Here is a 23,045-nt window from a genome sequence, read left to right on the forward strand (position 1 = left end):
GCTATAGAGAAGCTGGAATTACCCCATAGACTGGGAGACTATATGACATTTGATGTGGAAGTTGTCCTAGTTATCAGAGTTTAGTCAATTAAATAGGCATGATTGCTACCCTGTAGGAGCTTATATTTCTAAAGGGAAAAGTTGACCTGGGCAAGCATATAAGAGGATATCACTCTAAATTTTAAATGAATGTTCTTCCTCCTTACCATTCTCTCTGCCTCCATCAGGCTCAGACTCTCAGCACCTCATGCCTAGCACTTAATTGCTACCAGGTTGTTTCTTGTTCTTGAGCCTTGTCTCCTCAGCTAGACTGTAAGTTGCTTAAGGAAAGGATCATGTCTCATACAATAATCCTCCTCTAACCACAAGTTCTTACTTGAAATGTGAGTACGTGTGGACATATTTCTGTGTACCTTCTCTGAAACCACAAGAATTTTGGATCACTATATATGTATCATTTGAAATGCCACCATCTTGTCTCTAGTGACATTCAAATCTCTCTGGGTTATTTTGTTTTCCTACCCTCTTCTGCCTCTCTATGCTATTGGTTACATTCTCTCCAATTTTTGCAAAGGTGCATTTTACATTTTCTTTATATTATGGGCATTGTGATGTGGCACAAGTAATGGTGCTAGGTATTGGGAGACTATGCTGTCATTGAAAAGATAGACATGTCATTTCTGTCATTTGCTACCCATGTCATCTGTACAGTATTATTAGGGAAAAAGTAATTAAACAATAGTACACATAAACAGTGACAGTTCCCAAGAACGATTAAAGATAGTACCCATGGTGTGTCATGCTATTTCCCAGTGAAGAATCCATTTTTTGATCTGACATTATGCTGTGAGTGGTATCTTGTACCAAAGAAATTTCCATAAGATTTTTCAACACAGAATGCTCTTCAGAACAGAAATATGTACTCATATAAAGGATATAGATAAAGAACACAAATGCTGGAGACACAAAAATGCAGTATCTGAAAAGTAGGCAACTAACAGTTGTCAGAGCATATTGACGGGTAGTAAGACCTTGGAAAATAACCTCTTAAACCTTGATAGCTAAAAAATTTTCATTTGAGCAAGTGGACTTATAGTGTATTTTAAAAAGACCTTCACACATATATTACATGACTCATTACAATTCTATAAAATGACTAATTCTTTCTAGTCTGTTAAGTGTCCATTCAAAGTTGTTTCTTCCAAGAGTCTATCCCATGTAGTTCAATAGTCCCTTGTACTCCAGCATAATTTAGAGTAATTTAATATTTAATTGTCCATTTCCATCCAATAAATCATGGGATTTTAATGAGAGCATGGACCTGTCTTTCTTGATTAATTTTGTATCACTAGTCCCTAGCACAGTGCCTCACACATGGAAAGTGTAATGAATAAAGGAATAAATATATGGAAGTAAAAAGGGTTTAAAAAAAAAAAAAGAACTGTTATCATATGCATTCTTTCTCTAAAAAGATAGAAAAAACATTGAAAAGAAATAAAGTCACACTGTAGGGCTGTTTAAATTTTTTTTTTTAACGTTTATTTATTTTTGAGACAGAGAGAGACAGAGCATGAACGGGGGAGGGGCAGAGAGAGAGGGAGACACAGAATCTGAAGCAGGCTCCAGGCTCTGAGCCATCAGCCCAGAGCCCGACGCGGGGCTCGAACTCGCGGACCGCGAGATCATGACCTGAGCTGAAGTCGGACACTTAACCGACTGAGCCACCCAGGTGCCCCGTAGGGCTGTTTAAACATGTCTGGTGATAAATAATTCTCCTATGAGCACAAGATCCATTAATTACTTTTCATTCATTTCTTCATTTATTTATTACCTTCTTTCTGCATACTCAGCAACAACTTTTACCTCTCCTTTTCGGCTTCTGAAGCCTCTCTGGGGGCTGCTTTCCAGGTTGGCCCTAGCAGAAACCTGACATTCCTGGAACTCACTCTCTATCTTTTGCTTTGAAGGGTCTGATATTGAACAGTCCCAGCTTGCTCATTCATAACAGGCTGAAATATTTGAACTGCATTCTTCTAGAAACAGCAGTCATTAAAGTTGTGTGAACAAAGAAGCAACATTGCAAAGCAGGAAGATTCTTCTGTTATTGACCAGTAGAATTGGTCTTTCTCTGGAAAAGTGGATGGAGAAGAGACATAGCTTTTAAGCAGAGGAAGGCCATACAATGTTAAAGGACAAGGAGCAATAAGATATGTTGTATTTGGTACCAAATGGGTGTCACTGGTATGAGTTCAGTGAAAGAAGAGAGAATGTGGGATGGCAGGGTCAAGGATCCCTCAGTGATAAAGTGGGTCATAAGTTAACTTTGAAGATAGAAAGGCTTTAGATAAGTAATAGTGCATATGATTTGTTTACAGGAAAAAATTGAGAACAGTTTGATTGTGATAGTGGTTTGTGATCTCAACTTTGGATTCACTTGAGCTCAGTAAAATGAGAATTCACGTGATCTGTCAGTGTCCTCCGAATTCATGTGATCTGTCAATATCCTCCAGCCAAAGACCACCAGGAACACACCTGCAGTTGAAGAAGGCTAGGTTTATTGCTTCATTGCAAAGAGGGAGAACTATGCAGTACCTTAGTAAGAGGGCGTTAGAAAAGACTTACTATAGGGGCGCCTGGGTGGCTCAGTCGGTTAGGCGGCCGACTTCGGCTCAGGTCATGATCTGACGGTCCGTGAGCTCGAGCCCCGTGTCAGGCTCTGTGCTGACAGCTCAGAGCCTGGAGCCTGCTTCAGATTCTGTGTCTCCCTCTCTCTGACCCTCCCCCGTTCATGCTTTGTCTCTCTCTGTCTCAAAAATAAATAAACATTAAAAAAAAAATTAAAAAAAAAAAAGACTTACTATAATATTTAGGCTAATGCTAGTAATTTGGGGTGGGTTCAAGGAAACAGGGCTTTGCTCTATGTTAGATGCTGTCAAGAAGCAGGGTAATTCCATGACTGGGGATCTTAATAAGTCTTACCTAGAAGATGGAAGAAACAAAGTAATGCTATAACTGCAATTAGTAAAGAAGCAGCAATCAATCATACCATTCAGGATAGGGGGTATTTGGGCACTTTTGTGGTTTGGGCACTGCTCCTGTATTAGTCTGTGCTAACACGTGATTACAGATTGGTTATCATGGGTACCAAGTGGTCTTGTCTGATGTTGGTGTTCTGTGAAGTTGCTGGGGCTCAACAGAATACCATGGCCCTAACTGTGAAGGTCAGGGCAGCTCCTGGATGTTGGGGATTGCTTTTCCAATTTTTCATTTTTTATTTATTCATTTATTTTTTCAATATATGAAGTTTATTGTCAAATTGGTTTCCATACAACACCCAGTGCTCATCCCAAAAGGTGCCCTCCTCAATACCCATCACCCACCCTCCCCTCCCTCCCACCCCCCATCAGCCCTCAGTTTGTTCTCAGTTTTTAACAGTCTCTTATGCTTTGGCTCTCTTCCACTCTAACCTCTTTTTTTTTTTTTCCTTCCCCTCACCCATGGGTGTCTGTTAAGTTTCTCAGGATCCACATAAGAGTGAAAACATATGGTATCTGTCTTTCTCTGTATGGCTTATTTTACTTAGCATAACACTCTCCAGTTCCATCCATGTTGCTACAAAGGGCCATATTTCATTCTTTCTCATTGCCACGTAGTACTCCATTGTGTATATAAACCACAATTTCTTTATCCATTCATCGGTTGATGGACATTTAGGCTCTTTCCATAATTTGGCTATTGTTGAGAGTGCTGCTATAAACATTGGGGTAAAAGTGCCCCTATGCATCAGTACTCCTGTATCTCTTGGGTAAATACCTAGCAGTGCTATTGCTGGGTCATAGGGTAGGTCTATTTTTAATTTTTTGAGGAACCTCCACACTGTTTTCCAGAGTGGCTGCACCAATTTGCATTCCCACCAACAGTGCAAGAGGGTTCCCGTTTCTCCACATCCTCTCCAGCATCTATAGTCTCCTGATTTGTTCATTTTGGCCACTCTGACTGGTATGAGGTGATATCTGAGTGTGCTTTTGATTTGTATTTCCCTGATGAGGAGCGACGTTGAACATCTTTCCATGTGCCTGTTGGCCATCCGGATGTCTTCTTTAGAGAAGTGTCTATTCATGTTTTCTGCCCATTTCTTCACTGGGTTATTTGTTTTTCGGGTGTGGAGTTTGGTGAGCTCTTTATAGATTTTGGATAGTAGCCCTTTGTCCGATATGTCATTTGCAAATATCTTTTCCCATTCCGTTGGGTGCCTTTTAGTTTTGTTGATTGTTTCCTTTGCTGTGCAGAAGCTTTTTATCTTCATAAGGTCCCAGTAGTTCATTTTTGCTGTTAATTCCCTTGCCTTTGGGGATGTGTCAAGTAAGACATTGCTATGGCTGAGGTCAGAGAGGTCTTTTCCTCTCCTCTAGGGTTTGGATGGTTTCCTGTCTCACATTCAGGTCTTTTATCCATTTTGAGTTTATTTTTGTGAATGGTGTGAGAAAGTGGTCTAGTTTCAATCTTCTACATGTTGCTGTCCAGTTCTCCCAGCACCATTTGTTAAAGAGACTGTCTTTTTTCCATGGGATGTTCTTCCTGCTTTGTCAAAGATTAGTTGGTCATACGTTTGTGGGTCTAGTTCTGGGTTTCTATTCTATTCCATTGGTCTATGTGTCTGTTTTTGTGCCAATACCATGCTGTCTTGATGATGACAGCTTTGTAGTAGAGGCTAAAGTCTGGGATTGTGATGCCTCCTGCTTTGGTCTTCTTGTTCAAAATTACTTTGGCTATTCGGGGCCTTTGTGGTTCCATATGAATTTTAGGATTGCTTGTTCTAGTTTCGAGAAGAATGCTGGTGCAATTTTGATTGGGATTGCATTGAATGTGTAGATAGCTTTGGGTAGTATTGTCATTTTGACAATATTTATTCTAGGTATTTTATGCTTCTTGGTGCAGTTGTGAATGGGATCAGTTTCTTTATTTGTCTTTCTGTTGCTTCATTGTTAGTGTATAAGAATGCAACTGATTTCTGTACATTGATTTCGTATCCTGAAACTTTGCTAAATTCATGCTTTTCCAATTTTTTAGATGCAGCACAAGAAACTGATTCACTGGTGGACAAGAAATCTATATTTCTAATACGACGTCTATGTGATTCTGACTGAGGGAATCTGAGGATCAAGTTTTCCTATGATGGGAAATAAGGCTGAACAAGAGGAGTGGAGGATTACAGAGATCTTTGAAAAAAACAGGCTAATAGGTTTGAACATGATTCTGCCAGCAATAGCAGCCTTTAAAGACATATGAGCAAAGGAGCAACATTACAAAGCAGGGTTCAGGAAGATTTTTCTCTTGGTAGTGAATACAGTGGTTAGATAGAGCTTACCCCCCCAGCAGGGAGTAAGCAGGGAGAATAGAAGCAGACAGACAGCAGCTAGGAAACTCGTGCAAGGTCTGATCTTGACAAGATGATCAATTGGATTAAAATATTGGCAGTGGCAATGGAAAGAAATTGTTGGATATGAAAGTCATTAAATAAAAACTTTAAATTATTCACTGTGAGCCTTGGGGACAGGGACTTTTCCTGATATTCTTTGCTCCCAGGCCTGTGCCTGGAGCAGATTTTACCTCAGGGAGCACAAGTGTACACCCAGGAACTATTTAAGAACTGACTGAATTAAACAAGTAATAGGATTATATAACTGACAGGATGTGGGGGGGGGAAGGAAGAAGGAAAAATCAAGAGTGATTTCAGGACAGTTTGGACGGGAAAATTATTTCAGTAAAAGAAGCATTCAGTTTGGATACTTTGAGTCTCTGTCTTGTCAAAATTAACAATATGGACTTTGAATTTGAATTCAAGAGGTAGATTAAAATAGAGTTGCAGGATGAATAAATAGGAGGACTGAAATCTTTGGAGTACATGGAATTTTTTTAACTGTTTTTTGAAGTTTATTTATTTATTTTGAGAGCAAGAGAGCATGGGAGGGGCAGAGAGAGAGGGAAAGAGAGAATTCTAGGCAGGCTTTGCACTGTCAGCACAGAGTCCAATGTGGGGCTCGAACTCACGAACTGTGAGATCATGACCTGACCCAAAATCAAGAGCCACCAATGCACCTCTGGAGTACATGGAATTTCTAAGAGTGGGTAGATGAAAGAATGGAAATAAGAGTCAGCCTCCTTTTCTTTTGGTAAGGCAATGCTTGTTTTCTACCCTAGGGGATGAGTTAACCGTTAGGGGGAAAATACATAAATAAAATACATATATATATTTCCAGCGCATCCGTGTTTCAATCAAGCTGTGCTTTTTCATGTATTTAACTTACATATTCTATAAAAAGAATATAGTAAATGTAAATCCAAACACTTAAAGATGGGCCTAGAAAGAAAATGAAAATACAAATCTCACGTGGGAATGTGTGAGTGACAGTGTGCAGTAAGTATGGTGAAGCTTTAGTTGGCTGTTTAGGATATTTCGGCCTTCTCAAAACATGGCCTCTTGAGTAAGAGTCGCCATCTTCAATGACTGCCTTTTCATATCACAGAACAACGATCAAGAATTTAAATGAACCCATTGCTGCCAAAATGGTGGAATTTTGAGAGCACCCTCTAGAGACTAAGTAAATACAAAATAAGAGAGGAACATCCTTTGACTTGACAATTAATACTACATCCAACCACTAATGGAGTTGCTAGAAGTAAATGTATTTGAGATGGCTCTTGCCTAGCCCATTCTGGATTTTGTAAAAAACCTACTTCCAGACAGCTCACTGGAATCTTTCTTGTTAAAGTTTAACCAAAAGGTGGCGGTATTCGATACAAATGCTCAATTGTCCTCTACTATTACTGATATGTTTTGTAAAATAGATGTCTCAACATTATACATTGTGAGAATCAAGTCATTAAGAATCAGGAAATAAAATACCAGGCTTCATAGAGAAAATGTGAAATTTATAAGAAAACATCTTTAAGTAATGTGGAACATGACACAGAGCGTTAGTGTTTGTGTTTCTACCAGGAATCTTATGATACGTTCAGTATTGGAGACACAAAAATCTGAAGCAGCATTTCCATACTTGATTTGTACGTGGTCTTCTTATCATACTGCCCATCTAAACATTCTAAAATTGATTAACATTTCTTTTTTTCTTATATAAACCTTTATTCCTCAGCCTTCTCAGGGAGGCCCTCCAGTTTACCACAGCAATTAGTGTAATCTATGGGAAAAGAACACTGTCCTACATTCTAAGATACCCAGGTTTTAATTCAGATTCTATCCTAACCATAACAATGGAAGAAACAAGCATTAATTGAACACCTATAACACACTAAGCCAAGATATATGTAATCTTGGTTAAATGGTAAAGGTGACCCAATAAGGTAATTATCATTAGCCCCATTTTACAAATAGGGAAAGTGGAGGCTCAGGAAAGATATATAATCTATCCAAGGTCATTGGCTAGCAGCTAGGATATAAATATTTAAACTGACTTTGAAATCCCCAGTTCTTTCCATTATGTTAACTCCTATGACTACAAACCACTCATGTTTTTTGGTTGTTATTTGATACTATAGTTAGGGAAAAGCTACTAACAAGTTAAGAACTTTCTTCAGGATGTCGGGAAATATTTTTGTAGAAATCATTTTATTAGTTCACAGCATGAATTAGATGTGAAGTGTAGAGATCTGGAAGTGTATGTTCTCAGTGAGTACATTTTAATAATATTGGAATAAAGCTACATTGTGACATTGTTCAATGTTATACTTAAAGCTTAATATGAGGAAAGAAAGACTGAGTTACAGCATATGAGCCGTATCTGTAACTTATTTTTGTGCATTACCCACCATTATTTTTCCTACAGGCTGCATTTCCAATGCTCTATAAGAATTTTAGTTTCCCCAATATTGTGTTTTCCCAGCCCAAATCTTTGACAGTCTCAATCAAAATTCAATTGATATTGTGGGCTGATTTTTTCCCCCTAACTTTTTATTGAAACAGTCTATTTCTCTGGAATGGTTTAAGGCTGTTCTTACCATTTCCTGCTGGGTGGGACTTTTTCTTTTTCTTTTTCTTTTTTTTTTTCTTTTTTGCTATGCTGTTTGCTTAAACTATGAAACCATTTCAAATAGACGTGTTTTATCATCCTTTTTCCCCTTTAGAGGAACCTCCCTATAATTTAAGGTTGTTAATAACCTCACCAAAGTGACATTTCTAATATTTACTTGTTTATTTTTGTCATTAGAAACACAGAATGAGGGACAGTGGTTTGTCATCAGTACTTCTAATTCCAACCTACAATGAGTTGTTGATAGTGTGTCCCTTCAATAAAATTGTGTGTCATAAAAAGGGTATTTTAAGCATAAAAGTAAATAAGGCTAATAATTTTAAAAATACATGAGAGAAATAGCTAATATGAAATAAGGCTACTAATGTCTTAAAATATAGGTCATCCATTTAGGAGTTGAAAAACCAAACATATTTCCTAAAGTTGCTTTTGGAAAGCAGAAGGCATTAGGGTTAAATTAATGAAATGAGTATTTAGGACATGTATGTTATTATCTTCCTCATCACTGTTATTATCAAGGTACGTTAGCCACAGTAAGAATGTGGCATGTGTATCCATTTACACTTCATCATTAATTAAAGCAAGTGACATGCTCTTTGGGAACTTATCAATGAAACAGAACAAAAATGACAGGGACTCTATTAAGCCAACAGATACATTAGATCGTTGAAGATGAAGGAAAGAATGGACATCCATTCCCTTTCACATGCTGTTTTAGAAAATCATTCCAGTATTTTTCCTGCTTCATTACAGGGAGTTTCTTATTTTGAAATTCCCCTGCATGGGTATCCTGACTTGTTCTTAGTAAGTTACCATTACACTAGTCCCCCCACCTCCCCATCTGTGGTTTTGGCTTTTCTCTGTTTCAGTTTCCCACGGTTACCTGGAAGCAGATGATCTTCCTTCTGACATACCATCAGAAGACCAATGTCACAACCATATATCATTCACCTCAGTTCATCTTATCAAAGTAGGCATTTTTGTCATCTCACATTATCACAGAAAGAAGGGTGAATACAGTATGAGATATTTTGACAGAGACCATATTGCATTCATGTTACTTTTATGACAGTACATTGTTATAATTGTTCTATTTTATTATTAGTTATTGTTGTTAATCTCTTACTGTGCTTAATTTATAAATGGAACTTTACCGTAGGCATGTACGTATAGGAAAGAACGTAGAATATATATAGGATTCCATACTACCTGTGGTTTCAGGCATCCATCAGGGGTCTTGGAACATGTCCCCTTCAGAAAAGAGGGACTACTTTACCTGCATTCCTAGATGAAAGCAGATTAAATCTTCTTCCATACCTCGTAATCTAACCAGCTGTCCTTATAATGTTTTCACGTTCTAGACTTGCTGGGTCAAAGAGTGTGAGAGGATCGGGCACCCTGGAAAAACAATTCACGATGCAGGTTATACTGATGTGAGAGACTGCCATCTTCTCACATCATGTAACATATAATCACCCCTTATTTACAGAAATTGTACAGAAAGTACTGAACTGGTAGTCATTAAACTAAGGTTCTAGTTCTAAGCCCATTTCTAACTTAAGAGGCCACTCTTGGAAGTCACTTGGTCTCTCTGGGTCTCAGTTCCCAACCAGTAAAATAAGGGACTGTAGAGTATATTGTCTCTAAGATGTCCTCCAGATGTGAGACTTTAACAAGACCTATAAAATCTGTATTAAATGCCAGAATCCAATTGGAATAACTTTAAATTTACTAAATAAATACTGAGCACTAGCAAGGGGTCTGCAATACACCTGTTGAGCAACATTTTGAAACTCTAAACCATGTGACCTTTACTAAAAATCAGGGCTTTGTACAATTTTCTTTATCCTACTAGCAAAGAAGCCATGCGAATGAGTAAAATTCCTAGTTACAAAACTGCTGAGAATTTTATGGAAATCATCTTCAGTAAATATGCAGTATAGCTACCTATTAGAATGATTAATATACATCCTAAATAAACATGCTAAGAGAGCTACTACTTTGAAGGAAGAAAGTAAGTCAAGTGAAAAACCATTTGTCCATTGTACATAAATAGCACATCTTCTTTATCTATTCATCAGTGGATGAATATTTGGGCTCTTTCCATAATTTGGCTATTGTTGATAGTCCTAAACATGGGGGTGCATGTGACACTTTGAATAAGCATTTTTGTATCCTTTGGATAAATTCTTAGTGGTGCAATTGCTGTATTGTAGGGCAATGAAAAAGAATGAAACTTGCCATTTGCAACAATATGGATGGAACTAGAGTATATTATACTAAGCAAAATAAGTCCGAGAAAGACAGATATCATATGATTTCACTCATATGTGGAATTTGAAAAACTCAGCAGATGAACATAGGGGGAGGGAAAAACAAGATAAAAACAGAGAGGGAGGCAAACCGTAAGAGACTCTTAAACACAGAGAACAAACTGAGGGTTGCTGGAGGGGATGGGTTAAATGGGTTATGGGCATTCAGGAGGGTACTTTTTGGGATGAGCACTGGGTGTCATATGTAAGAGATGAATCACTGGGTTCTATTCCTGAAGCCAAGATGTCACTGTACGTTATCTAACTTGCATTTAAAAAAATTTTTTTGATGGATGTTTAAGTAGACTTGTGGCGTTTGTTTTGCAATACATACAGATATCGAGTCATTATGTTGTACACCCAAAACTAACATAATGTTTTATGTTATACCTCAATTTAAAAAAGGAAAAAAAGCACGAGAAACCATTTTATTTTCTTTTAGACAAGCCCCAAATATTTTTCTCATCTATTTTTAAAATTAAGAATAGGGAATACTGCCTAATTGTCAATACATTTAAAAACTAGTAAAGAGAGGCAGAGATTAGAAAGGAAATGAAAAATGAACATGGAGGGAAAAAATGAGAAAAAGAAAGAAAGGGATTCACAGACTGAGAGAGAAATAGACAAGCCAGAAGATAAGGACCAACAACAGGGGGACTTTTACAGACATTAAGTGGACAGGCAAAGACAGACAGACACTCAACAAATGGAACATTAGTCATCTACAAGGAAGGTTTTCATGGAGAAATAGCTTAATCAATGGCTTTTAACAAAACAGATTTCATAAACATAGTAGTTTTAAGCAATCATGGGCATATGGGGAATGATAACCTCTTTAGCACCAATTTCTGGGCTGACGGAAGAGGAATTGAAGACTGCATCAGAGATTTCCCAATGTTATTTCAATTAAAATGAACTTCTTCAATGGGCACTCCCTACACTATTGTAAAATGAGAGTAACTAAGTAGAAACTGGTGCCTCATCTAGAAAGAGGAGGAGAAAAATTTAGGACAGAATAAAAGACAATTTTAAAAAAGTATTTTGTTCTTCGTGGGAAAACAATTTATAATTTTTCATGAAAATTATTTATTTACAAATCCTTTAAATAATGTGTAACAACTGCTAACATCCATCTCTTTTCATATTATTATTAATTAAAAATAAAATATTTCTGAAATTAAGGAATTAATTGCTTTTTTTTAGGTGTTATAGATGAGAGCATAATTGTTATTTTTAAAATATCCTCATCACTTGGAGATATAGTAGACATATATGAGTGAAATGACATGATTTCCTCCAATATAATCTGTCAAAAATGTGTGGGGGTTAAAGATAAAACAAGTGGCAGAATATTGCCAATAACTGAATCTGGGAGATGTGTACGTACAGGCTCATGCATTTTCTATTTTTGTATATATTTGAGATTTTCTACAATAAAAAAAATAAAGTCTCTTTTTTTTTTTTTGAAACTGAGTCAACTATTGCACTGTGTTTGGAAAAAGTAGCTAGATGTATACACGATATCTCACCTTTAGGGCGTCATGAAAGACTCAAGGATTTTTTTGTTACCAAAATTTCTTTGGCTCCTACTTCTGTTTCAGTGATTTCTGCAACTTTATTCTTCATCATTATCTAAGTTTTATTTTCAGAACAGCTGAGCTGTATTTTTTATGAATTTCCACTTCAGAAATACAGGAAGTCTTAAGAAATGGATGAGAACCAGGTACTTGGTGTACAGTTTTCCATTGTGTTTTATTTAACCCAAGTCCCAGATTCTAAAAGCAGAAGTGGCAGTGTCTTAATGCCTTGGGTAAAGATGTCTCAATTGTTCCATGAGAAAGCTGGAGAAAGAGTTGCGTTTGGAAGCCTTGCTTTGGCTATCACCTGAGACTGGTATCCTAGAAGTACAGTGTGCTCAGCCTCTTGGAGGAGAGGAATGCTTGCCTCTTACTCACACACGGCTTTATTTGCAAGTTGAAGTCTCAGAGGAGACTGCCTGTCTACCCAGCTGCAGAATGTGTATGTGATGATTGCATCTGTTGCCATGGAAACTGAAATATAACCGATAAACTACACACCCCAAACAGATTAACATTGACTTAGAAAAACTATGTAGGGTTATTACAAAATGTATGATAAAACATCTCTTTACTGTACCTCCCTCTTTAAAATGATAGCTTATGAAGTAGGATTTTCAGAGAAATCATTCTCCATAGCCGAGTTTGTGGTGGTAGCAAGATTATTGCTGAATAAATCCTTAAAGTAGTATAAAATAACTGCACATGACAGCAGATGGATGAATGGTTTAAATACATAAGGGTAATGATAGAGTTATGAACTACTATGAGTCCCAGAAATCCAGGCCCAAATGTGTTTGAACATGATAAAAATATAATTGATTTTTATTTTAACATGATTTACTGTTTCAAAGATGTATTATCTATTGTCTTGTTGTTGAACTTATATTAACCTAAACTTAATAATAGCTACCACTTATTCAGCAGTTACTCATGATAAAAATGGTAGATATAGAGAACTAATAATTGATGTCTTAAGAACATTAGTTGGTTGAAATGGAGATTTTTTTCCCCTGGAATGTGCTATCATACCTAAATAGCTGAGATTGGTCATTTGGAGAAATTGAAAAATTATGAAATGATAATTATTTAGATAGCATACAATTAGCAAAACTTATTTTGGAGGGATCAAGGGAATTACAATCATTTGATAATAACAATAAATTGTAAAAAAATTTTCCTAACAAAAATAATCAATGGTATTATATACTAAGGGAAAAGAGCAAACACTGGAATTGCACTTGACCATTTTTGGATTTTCGTTGTGTAATGAATTTGTTCTGGATTAGGAATTTTAAAAAACAATCTTGCAAGTTACACAGAGCAAGAGGACAACTTACAGGGATGGGTCTGTTTCCTGAAAATTTTGAAGTTTGTTTTGCTATCTTTTAAGTCAAAGGAAGACTGGAAGATTTGTTTCCCCATTTGTTGCTCTGAATATTTATTGGAAAGGGAAGGTTCTTTTGGAGACAGCTGAAACAAAGTTCCAATGTTCTAAATTCTGTCTTTGGAAATGATTCATAGCTTCTAACATAGGACCTTGTAATGATTTGTATGTGGATGTATGGAATGTTCATGGCCTAGGAATGGTGAGAGCTGGATCCTCATCTATTCTCTGTCCTGCCATTACTTGGCTATGGATCTCAGACATTTCTGGCCCACAGTTTTCTCATCTGTCAGATCTCAGTAGGAGGTGCCAAATAATCTGTAACATTCCTTTTAATTCTAATTAGAATAAAAATTCATGCTAATGTTTCTGGCTGACTCAACCCTAATCTACAATTCCTTTCTCCCTAATCATTTTCTGGTATTGAGCCAGGGGTAAGCATGTATGCAGTTCTAACCAATGAAGTGTTAACGGCTGAGATTTCAGGAAAGCTCTTTAAAAGGATACATTGGGCCGGAATGATCATTTGGGCCTTTTGAACCTGTCCCCTTTTTGACTGAAAAAAATGCAATGCATAGGGTGTAGCAGCCATCTTAATGACCATGTGGTGACAAGCAAAACTGTAGGGATGGCAGAAGTGGAGAGATGAAAAGAATGTGTATCCCTAATGAGAAGCTGTGCCAGCCTTGGACTGCCTGTATCTGGATTTTTTGCTATATGAGGAGAATAAACCCACTGTTTAAGCCACTGTGGTACAATTTACCATTATTTGCAGAATTTATGCCTAAATGATATAGCTTAATGCAACAAATAAAATGAAAATGTCCGAATTGAAGTTTCCTTGTGAAGGATACAGAGATCACTACCATGACTGCCTCTCTCAAAGAGCTTCTAAGTAGAAGGCAAAAGACGAACACTCAACTGGCCACAATACCAGTCAGAATGCATTAAGAAGAGATACAGTACCAACATTTTCAGCAAGATGAAGTTTTTGATTTTAGGGAACCATGTGGGGAAATCAGGCATAGAGCCTTAAAAAGATACATTTTAGTATTCTTAGAAGTTTATGCTGCCTCCTAATTACATTAATAATTAAATTATTAATATAGAAGTAATAACTGCACGTTAAGCTATGATCACTTTTTTTATGCCAAGCTAACAATTGTGTGTCATATTGTTTGGCTTGACTTTCAATGGAACATTTTATGATCATGGTAACCCATTTCCTTCTCTTCGATCAGCTACTGGTTTATGCAACTATTCCCAGTGTCCTAATAATTTGCTGTTTGAAAAAGTATGGACTAAAGCCAATGCCTGTCTTCCTTCTTCTTATACACATTTCTCTACTACTCTGATGCTACCCTGACCCTACCCTACTGTCCCAAATTTTTTCCCATCCTGTGTAACCTGATAAGTGATTCAACACAGATGAGTTAACCAATAAAAATGGCTTAAGATGCTACTAGTGTTCCCTCGTGTTAGTGCTTTTATAGCATCTAGCGCATGATAATTCCTGATCACATTTTAGAGTCATCAGGGAAACTTTTAAAAAGACCAAATGCAGGGGTGCCTCAGCGGGTTAAGCGGTCAACTTTGGCTCAGGTCATGATCTCGCAGTTGGTGAGTTCTAGCCCTGCATTGGGCTTTGTGCTGACAGCTCAGAGCCTGGAACCTGCTTCAGATTCTGTGTCTCCTTCTCTCTCTGTCCCTCTACTGCTCATGCTCTCTCTCTCTCCCATTCTCTCTTTCTCTCAAAAATAAATAAACTTAAAACAATTTTTTAAAATACCAAATGCACGAGCCCTCCCATCCAAGCCAATTTGATCTAATTAGTCTGCAGTGATAGAGGAATTGGTAGGTTTAAAAGCACTTCAGTTGCTTTTAATGGATGATTGAGTTTAAGAACCAGGAGTCTAACCTACATCCAAGACATGTATCCACCAGGTGCCTTACACTGCAAGTTTCTCTAAAAAGCTACTCTCAGCCTTGTGGGATTAGATGACCAAAACACAACTCATTTTGTCCAGGGGTTAAAAAAGAGTTTGTTGAAAGAATCCTGCATTTTCTCAGCAAAACCACAGGGAGTGGGATCTCTTTAGGGCCTGCACCCAGTATCAGAAAAGCTGACAGGAACCAGGCAGTGGTTCCCCCGCCCCTTCCTCTCTCGCTGCCTCTCTCTCTTTTTCTCACAAACTGCTGCTTCTCTGCAGATTTTGGTTTATTCTTATCTCCCTCTGGCCATCCCCAGACATTTGGTCAATTCTGCTCTTTCTGCAACCCAGCTCTCTCTGCCTTCCCAGCTATGAAGACAAATACTATGGCTACTCAAGGTCACTACATAGATTTGTGCCCTGCACCTGAAGCTGCATTTACCTAGAAGGCTTCCCTTTTCTTATATGAACAAAATAGTCCCTCCTGAGGGACATGGCCTCAAGGTACATCACTACGGGTGGCCCCAGCTTCTCCCTTTAAAAGACACAGGCTCCTTTCTTACAAGTACCTGGTCTCTGAGATGCTCTGGCCCAGCATAGTTAAGTGCCCATTCTGATCTACTCACCTATGCTCTGAGACACAGGCTATTATGGCAGAAACATAGCTACAGAGGATTCATCCCTACATGGGGGAAAGGGGAACTTATTTAAAAAGGGAACCATTTACGAGGTGGGAAGTTAACTGAAAAGGTCTACCTAATCCCTCAAAGAGCTACCTTCTGAATATGAGAGATGTCTAAAATGTTAAATGTCTCTCAGAAACCCTCTGTCAGTGGAATAAGCAAATAGGAAAAAACCAGAGGTCTTTCCTGACTGGTGTGTTCCGGGAAAGCATTATGGAAGGGATATAATTTTTATACACAATGTAGGGAAAGAGGCAGCCCAGACAGGCAGACAGAGTATATTGAACAAAGGCATGAGGTGAGGATGGCAACCATTTCAGACTGATTGGACTGTAGGATTTAAAGTGTAGTGTGTGATGAAGTTAAGGCCAGATTGTGGAGATTTTTGAAAGTCAGGGTAAGGAGAAAGGATACCTTCTAGAAAATGTAAGATTTTTGAGCAAGGGAAATAAATAATCAGATGAGTATTTTAGGAAAGTTGATCTTTTCTAAAGTGCCTGTAATAACTAAAGAGGAGAAGATACGCAAGTAGATGAGTGGATCAAATAAGAGGCAAGATGGGGTCTAATCTAGGTTGGTGGCAGTAAGAATAAAAAATAAAGACAGGACATTCTTGAGGACCATGGGGATTTCAGGCAGCATGCTAGGGCAAGGAGAGAGATATTTGGATTAGGAAGCATATTCCAGTGCTGTGGCCACATACATGTATGGTAAAGCCAGATCCAACAAGTTACTTTTTAAGGAACCCTACTGTATTTATTTATTTCACTTCACTCATTCCATCATTCACTCACTCAACAAACATTTACTGAGTACCTGATTTGATCAGACATCATAAGAGGAGGTGGTTCAGATAAGATGAATAAGGCTGGTCTCTTCTGATGAGGATGTGGACATGAAAACAATGAATGAGAAGACACTGTGAGAAGTGCCACATTACCTCATAGGGCTGCTGGGAAGATTAAATGAGATCACGTCTGTAAAATGCTTAGTTAGGCACAGTGCCTGGTACCTAGTAAGCACTCAACAAATAGTAACTTAACCATTATTCCACATAAAATCCCCTGAGAGCAAAAAGAAGGAGTGATGAACTGCTTCAGGATATTGAGGACAGCTTCTGAGAGGAGGTGACATCATTGACCAGGCAGAGGCAAAGTTGGGCATTCTAGATGAAAGGGCCCACATGAGAAAAAGCATGGTGTGTTCTGAGAAGATGGATACGGGATTTGTATTTATTTATTTTTTAACAGTTTTTCTAATGTTTATTTTTCATTATTTTGAGAGACAGAGAGAGAGCAAGCATGTGAGCAAGTTGGGGAGGGCCAGAGAGGGGGAGAGAGGATCTGAAGTGGGCTCCGTGCTGACAGCAGAGAGCCTGATGTGAGGCTTGAACTCACAAACCGTGAGATCATGACCTGAACCAAAGTCAGACACTTAACCAACTGAGCTACTCAGGCGCCCCACAGGATTTGTATTCAGTAGTGGCAGGTAAGCTGGGCCTCCTTTTAGGTGGCCTTGATGCCCAGCAAAGTCTAGATTTTCTATTTTAGGCAATCAGAAGCAAAGATTGGATTTCAAGCAGACAGAAAGGGTAAGCAGACTCCTTATTAGAAAGATCACTATAGGGACAGTTAGGCAGATGGACAAGGGGTGGGAAGTGAGAATAGGTCAGAGAAAAGAAATTAGTAGGCTACTTAAATTGTTCAGGCAAGTCATTTGAAGTAAGAGGCAAGATGGTCACAGTAGAAATGGAGTAGCTGAAAAAAATGGTAATCTTTCTTTTACATTAACAATTTTGTTTTGATAAAGCATTTTATGAAACATTTTCAACAATCCATATATTTCTAAAGCTCTAAAAGTTTATGACATTATGTTTGAAAATTTATCTAATTCAAAATGTATTACATTTTTATCAGCTATTCCAATGTTAATCTCTTCTAAAACAGAAAGACCATGCTTTAGGGAAAACACAATAAAACTTTCACAGTTGTAATATCCATGATAACATCATAGGTTGGATTATTTGCAAATATACTGTTCAAAAATAACCTCATGCAAACATTTAAAAACAATTTATTTTGAGAGAGCATGTGCATGTGCAAGTGAGCATGAGCAGGAGAGGGGCAGTGGGAGAAGCAGAGACTCTTAATCTCTCTGCTGGGCATGGAGCATGAAGCTGGGCTCATGCACAACAGTGACATCATGACCTGAGCCGAAACCAAGAGTTGGATGCTAAACCAACTGAGCTACCCAGGTGCCCTGAGAACATCCTTTTCTTACTGCATTACCTGAGAACCAATCAGGTGCATAGACCTCGGTCATGCCTAGGGGCATCAGTGGCTTTCCAGGTTGATAGATTGCTTAAGGCTTATCTTCCTGACAACTGGAAAAGGTTACAGAACTCTCTGAGGTCTTATTCCTGCAATTCTTGTGTCCAGTCAATGCCCACTCATTGAAAATCAAATTAACCAAAAATTTCAAATGATTTTTTTTTTAGTCTTTATATGTGATAACTCATCTTTATAACAAATGCCACCAAGAAGTTTAAAACCCTGTATTTCATTTTAAAACAAAAAAAATTCCTCCATTCCATTTGCTATTATTTTACTATCTTTTTACTTTTTAAATTAGAGAGAGAGAGAGAGAGAGAGCCTGAATGAGTGGGGGAGAGGGACAGAGGGAGTGAGAGAGAATCTTAAGCAGTCTCCACACTCAGCGCGGAGCTCTATGTGGGGCTCAATCCCACAACCCTGGGATCATGACCCGAGCTAAAATCAAGAGTTGGACGCTCAACCAACTGACCACCCAGGCACCCTTTACTGTCGTTTTAAACTAAACTTCTAATTTTGAGGTAATTGTAGATTCACATGCCCTTGTGAGAAATAATATAAGAAAATCCCTTGTACCCTTCCCCAGTTCCGCCAGTGGTAACATCTTGCAAAACTATAGTACAATATGACAAGCAGGATCTTGACATTGATAGAGTGTAAGTATCTTCCTGGACTCTCTGTTCTATTCCATTGATCTATCCATCTTTTTCTCCATCAATACCCTATTGCCTGATTACTATAGCTATATAATGACCCCAATATCAGGAACCGTGATTCCTCATACTTTATTCTTCTTTTTCAAGATTGTTTTAGGTATTCTAGGGCTTCACTTTAGTAAATTTCATAGTAACATATTTCTTTAAAAAATAGAAATCCAGGTATACTACATACAGCAAATCCTATTAACAAGAATATGAAGTTAGTTATTAATATGTCATTCATCACAATTCTGAATAAGCAAGAATTTACTTTAAGTCCTGGCTTTAAGGTGAAGTTACGACAACATAGATTATAAAAGCAAAGTTGTGGAATATTCTCTGTGGGCATTTAAAAACCATCTATTCCTATCTATATGGATATACCATGAATATTTCAGGTCTAATACTTCTAATCTATTCATTCTTTAAAATAATTTTAAATGCTACAAGTTCTAATATGTTAAGCCAATGGGGTGTTATGTAAAATGTTCTGTTTCATCGACCTTTAGTTATATTTACCTACCTATAACCTTTATAAAGCAATAAATAACTGCAAGCACAGGATGTGAACAAATCCCCAAACTAGCTTGTTGAAATGCAACTTTGTCTCTAAAGGTTCTGCTGTGCCATTTACCTTTAGAGAAGAAAGGAGCAAAAGACAAACAAAAGCTTCAGCAAATTGATGCACAGAAATTAAATGTACTTAAGGGTGGTGGATTTATTTTTAGTCATGAGAATGGATAGTCTCAGCAGCAGTGTGCTCTCATAATTGCCTGTTATCAAATGGGTCAGGATACAGGAGATAAATCTGCAAACTACTGAATACGCTTGCCAACTTTTGAATTTCAGAAGCAATCATATTGTAAAATTTTATACAACATTCTCTACTCCATAGTACTCCTAATTTCTTTTTGAGGTAGAAGGAATTTTTCACTTTCTTCTAGACAATTGATTAAAATATTTGTGCTGTCTTCAAACAAGAAAACAGGCTTTTAAAAAGGTAATCTTTTATTATTGAAAATGAAGTCTAACCCTATCAGAAATCACTGTAGCATGTAATCAAAAGAAACAAATATAAAGCAAAAATATCACCATCATATGTCATGCATTGCTATTTAGCTAATGAGTTCTTTAAGCAAGAAGAGAAAATGGGGCGCCTGGGTGGCTCAGTCGGTTAAGCGTCCAACTTCGGCCTAGGTAATGATCTAGCCATTCTGAGTTCTGAGCTAACAGCTCAGAGCCTGCAGCCTGTTTCAGGTTCTGTGTCTCCCTCTTTCTCTCTGCCCCTTCCCCCCTCACACTGTCTCTCTCTCTCTCTCTGTCTCTCTCAAAAAATAAATGAATAAATAAATAAACAAACATTAAAAACATTTTAAACAAGAAGAGCTTTTTTGAAAATTTGCATATTCAATGAATTTATTGAAATACAATTGATATAAAAAACTACACATATTCAAAGTATATTAAAACAATGTAAGTTTTGACATGTGCATACCCTTTTGAAACCACACCACAAGCACTGTAATAAACATATTTGTTACCCCCGAAAGTTTTCTTGTGTCTTTTTTCTAATCCCTCCTACCTCCCTTACCCCAGTCTAGGTAACCACTGGTCTGCTTTTTGTCACTATATATTAGTTTGCATTTTCTACAATTTTATATAAATGGAATCATACAGCATGTATTTGGTTTTCACTTGGCTGCTTTTACCCAGCATAATTATTCTGAGGTTTATCCATGCTGCACGTATAACAGTTTGTTACTTTTTATTTGTTGAAAAGATTACTTTATCTCCCGTGAATTGCCTTTGCACTTTTTTTTTTTTTTAAACCTTTATTTATTTTTGAGACAGAGAGAGACAGAGCATGAACGGGGGAGGGTCAGAGAGAGAGGGAGACACAGAATCCCAAACAGGCTCCAGGCTCTGAGCAGTCAGCACAGAGCCCGACGTGGGGCTGGAACTCACGGACCGCGAGATCGTGACCTGAGCTGAAGTCGGACGCCCAACCGACTGAGCCACCCAGGCGCCCCGCCTTTGCACTTTTGTCAAAAATCAGTTGTCTGGACATGTGTGGGCCTATATCTGGGCTCTCTATTCTCTTTCATTATCTATCTTTATGCCAATATATCACTTAATTACTGTAGTTTTATAATAAGTCTTGAAATCAGACAGTATTTGTCCTCTGTTTTTTTTCTTCAGTTGGAGACTCAGACAACCGAGGTGTCATGACAGAGAATAGCTGTGTTCTTGTCTTTCTTTCTTTCTTTCTTTCTTTCTTTCTTTCTGTCTTTCTGTCTTTCTGTCTTTCTGTCTTTCTTTCGTCTCTCAGTTCTACTCTGTTTTGAGAAGCTGAGATAAAAAAAAAAATCTAGTTCAAGATGGTTCTGTGAAGGATATGCTCACAGAAATATGGTAATGCTTTAATTACCACTCCACTTGTATCTTGGACTTTGTTGAATACAGACCATGTTTCAATTATTGTGGCTGAGATTTACATCAATCCAGTTCTTGATAAATGCTAGCTATTGTAGTATAGGTAAGTGAAAAGTATGTGCTGAGTATAACTTCCAAAAGACATCTTGGTCTTTTGAGTCCTTGATCCATTTAGAAGGAATCTGGAGTGAGTTTTCATGAAAAACGCTATTTAAAAATTCGACAGAACTGGGCGCCTGGGTAGCTGAGTTGGTTGAGTGGCCGACTTCGGCTCATTTCATGATCTCACAGTTTGTGAGTTCGAGCCCCATGTTGGGCTCTGTGATGACAGCTCAGAGCCTGGAGCCTGCTTCGGATTCTGTGTCTCCCTCTCTCTCTGATCCTACCTCGCTCACACTCTGTCTCTCTCTCTTTCGCAAAAAATAAGTAAACATTAAAAAAAATTTAAAAATTCAACAGAACTAAGAACTATTGTCTACCATGGAATGATATGTCTATTGATGAGAAACATATCTAATCTTATTATCCAATTTCCTGCAACAATCCTCATGCTTTCAGCCTGACCATCTGCTTGAGACCATACTGAGATATGATAAATCAGCTGTTTGTATGATTTTTTCAGTATTTACTCACAATTCTGGAGGATTTTTCTTTCTATTTTTTTCTTTCTTTTCTTCCTCCCAAAACTGAGATTCTCAACATGCCATACCTCAGTTGGGTTGGGAAAGTTATGCATAGGAAATTTGTTTGAAGTGAGATAACATTACAACCAAGGGCTCAGCTTTGGATTCAGGGAAACTGGGTTTAAATATTGATTATACTTTGTGATAATTACTTGCCCTTGATTATGTTATCAAATATCTCTCCAGTTTATCATCTGGAAATGGAGGATAATATGGCATTTGGATTTTTACAAATATTATGTTAGATAATTATAAAACACTTAGGTCATGTGTACCTGAGGCAGGTATTGCCGTAAACTAGGTCAGTGGTTCTAAAACTTGTCTGTACATTAGGATCCCCTAGAGACCTTTAAAAAATTTCCAAGCTCAGGCTGCACGTCTGACCCATTAAATCACAATGTTTTGGGATGGAACACTAACCCGTAGGTCGTTTTGTAGCTCACCAGGAGAATCCAGTGTGTATACAACTTGGGAACCACTGCACTAGGTGATTTACATAAACTATCATATTTAATTTTACAACTCTCTGAGTTGTGCTTTCATTTCTTTTTTTTTATAGGTAATAAAACTGAGGTTCATGATGACTGTTATGACTGTTGATGAAGGTTATCCAGCAAATACAGCTTGAGGGATTCAAACCCGGATCGGTCTAACTTCACAATCCCTACTTTTAACTACTTCACTATATTTATGCAAGCAAGGTTCTTAGAGAATCCTAAATTTAAATAAGGAAAAAAAATGCACACACACAGCAGAGATTGATTGCAAATATCTGGCCCGGACTTAGGAATAAAGCAATGGGGGAATTGGGAACAGCATTTCATTGCCATTTGTGAAGGAGTCTACCATAACCACTAATATAATCTTAAAAAAACCAGTGAGGATTCCTGAAGAAGGTTTCACCATCATATATCATGGACTTAACCTGTAGATTATACACCAGAGCTTGATACATGCTTTACC

General features: G+C 37.7%; 1 long non-coding RNA gene across 1 annotated transcript in view; it reads right to left on the reverse strand.

Moving 5' to 3' along the window:
* Positions 1–9,263: 9,263 nt before the first annotated feature.
* LOC109277930 (uncharacterized) overlaps positions 9,264–23,045 on the reverse strand; it is a 141,017-nt gene continuing 127,235 nt past the window's right edge. The window contains exon 4 of the long non-coding RNA XR_008419926.1: positions 9,264–9,446. This is a non-coding gene — a long non-coding RNA (uncharacterized LOC109277930). The remainder of the gene's footprint in view (positions 9,447–23,045) is intronic.

Source organism: Panthera pardus, unplaced genomic scaffold, assembly GCF_024362965.1.
Source record: "Panthera pardus isolate Hobbes unplaced genomic scaffold, ASM2436296v1 HiC_scaffold_7, whole genome shotgun sequence".
NCBI classification, from domain to species: domain Eukaryota; kingdom Metazoa; phylum Chordata; class Mammalia; order Carnivora; family Felidae; genus Panthera; species Panthera pardus.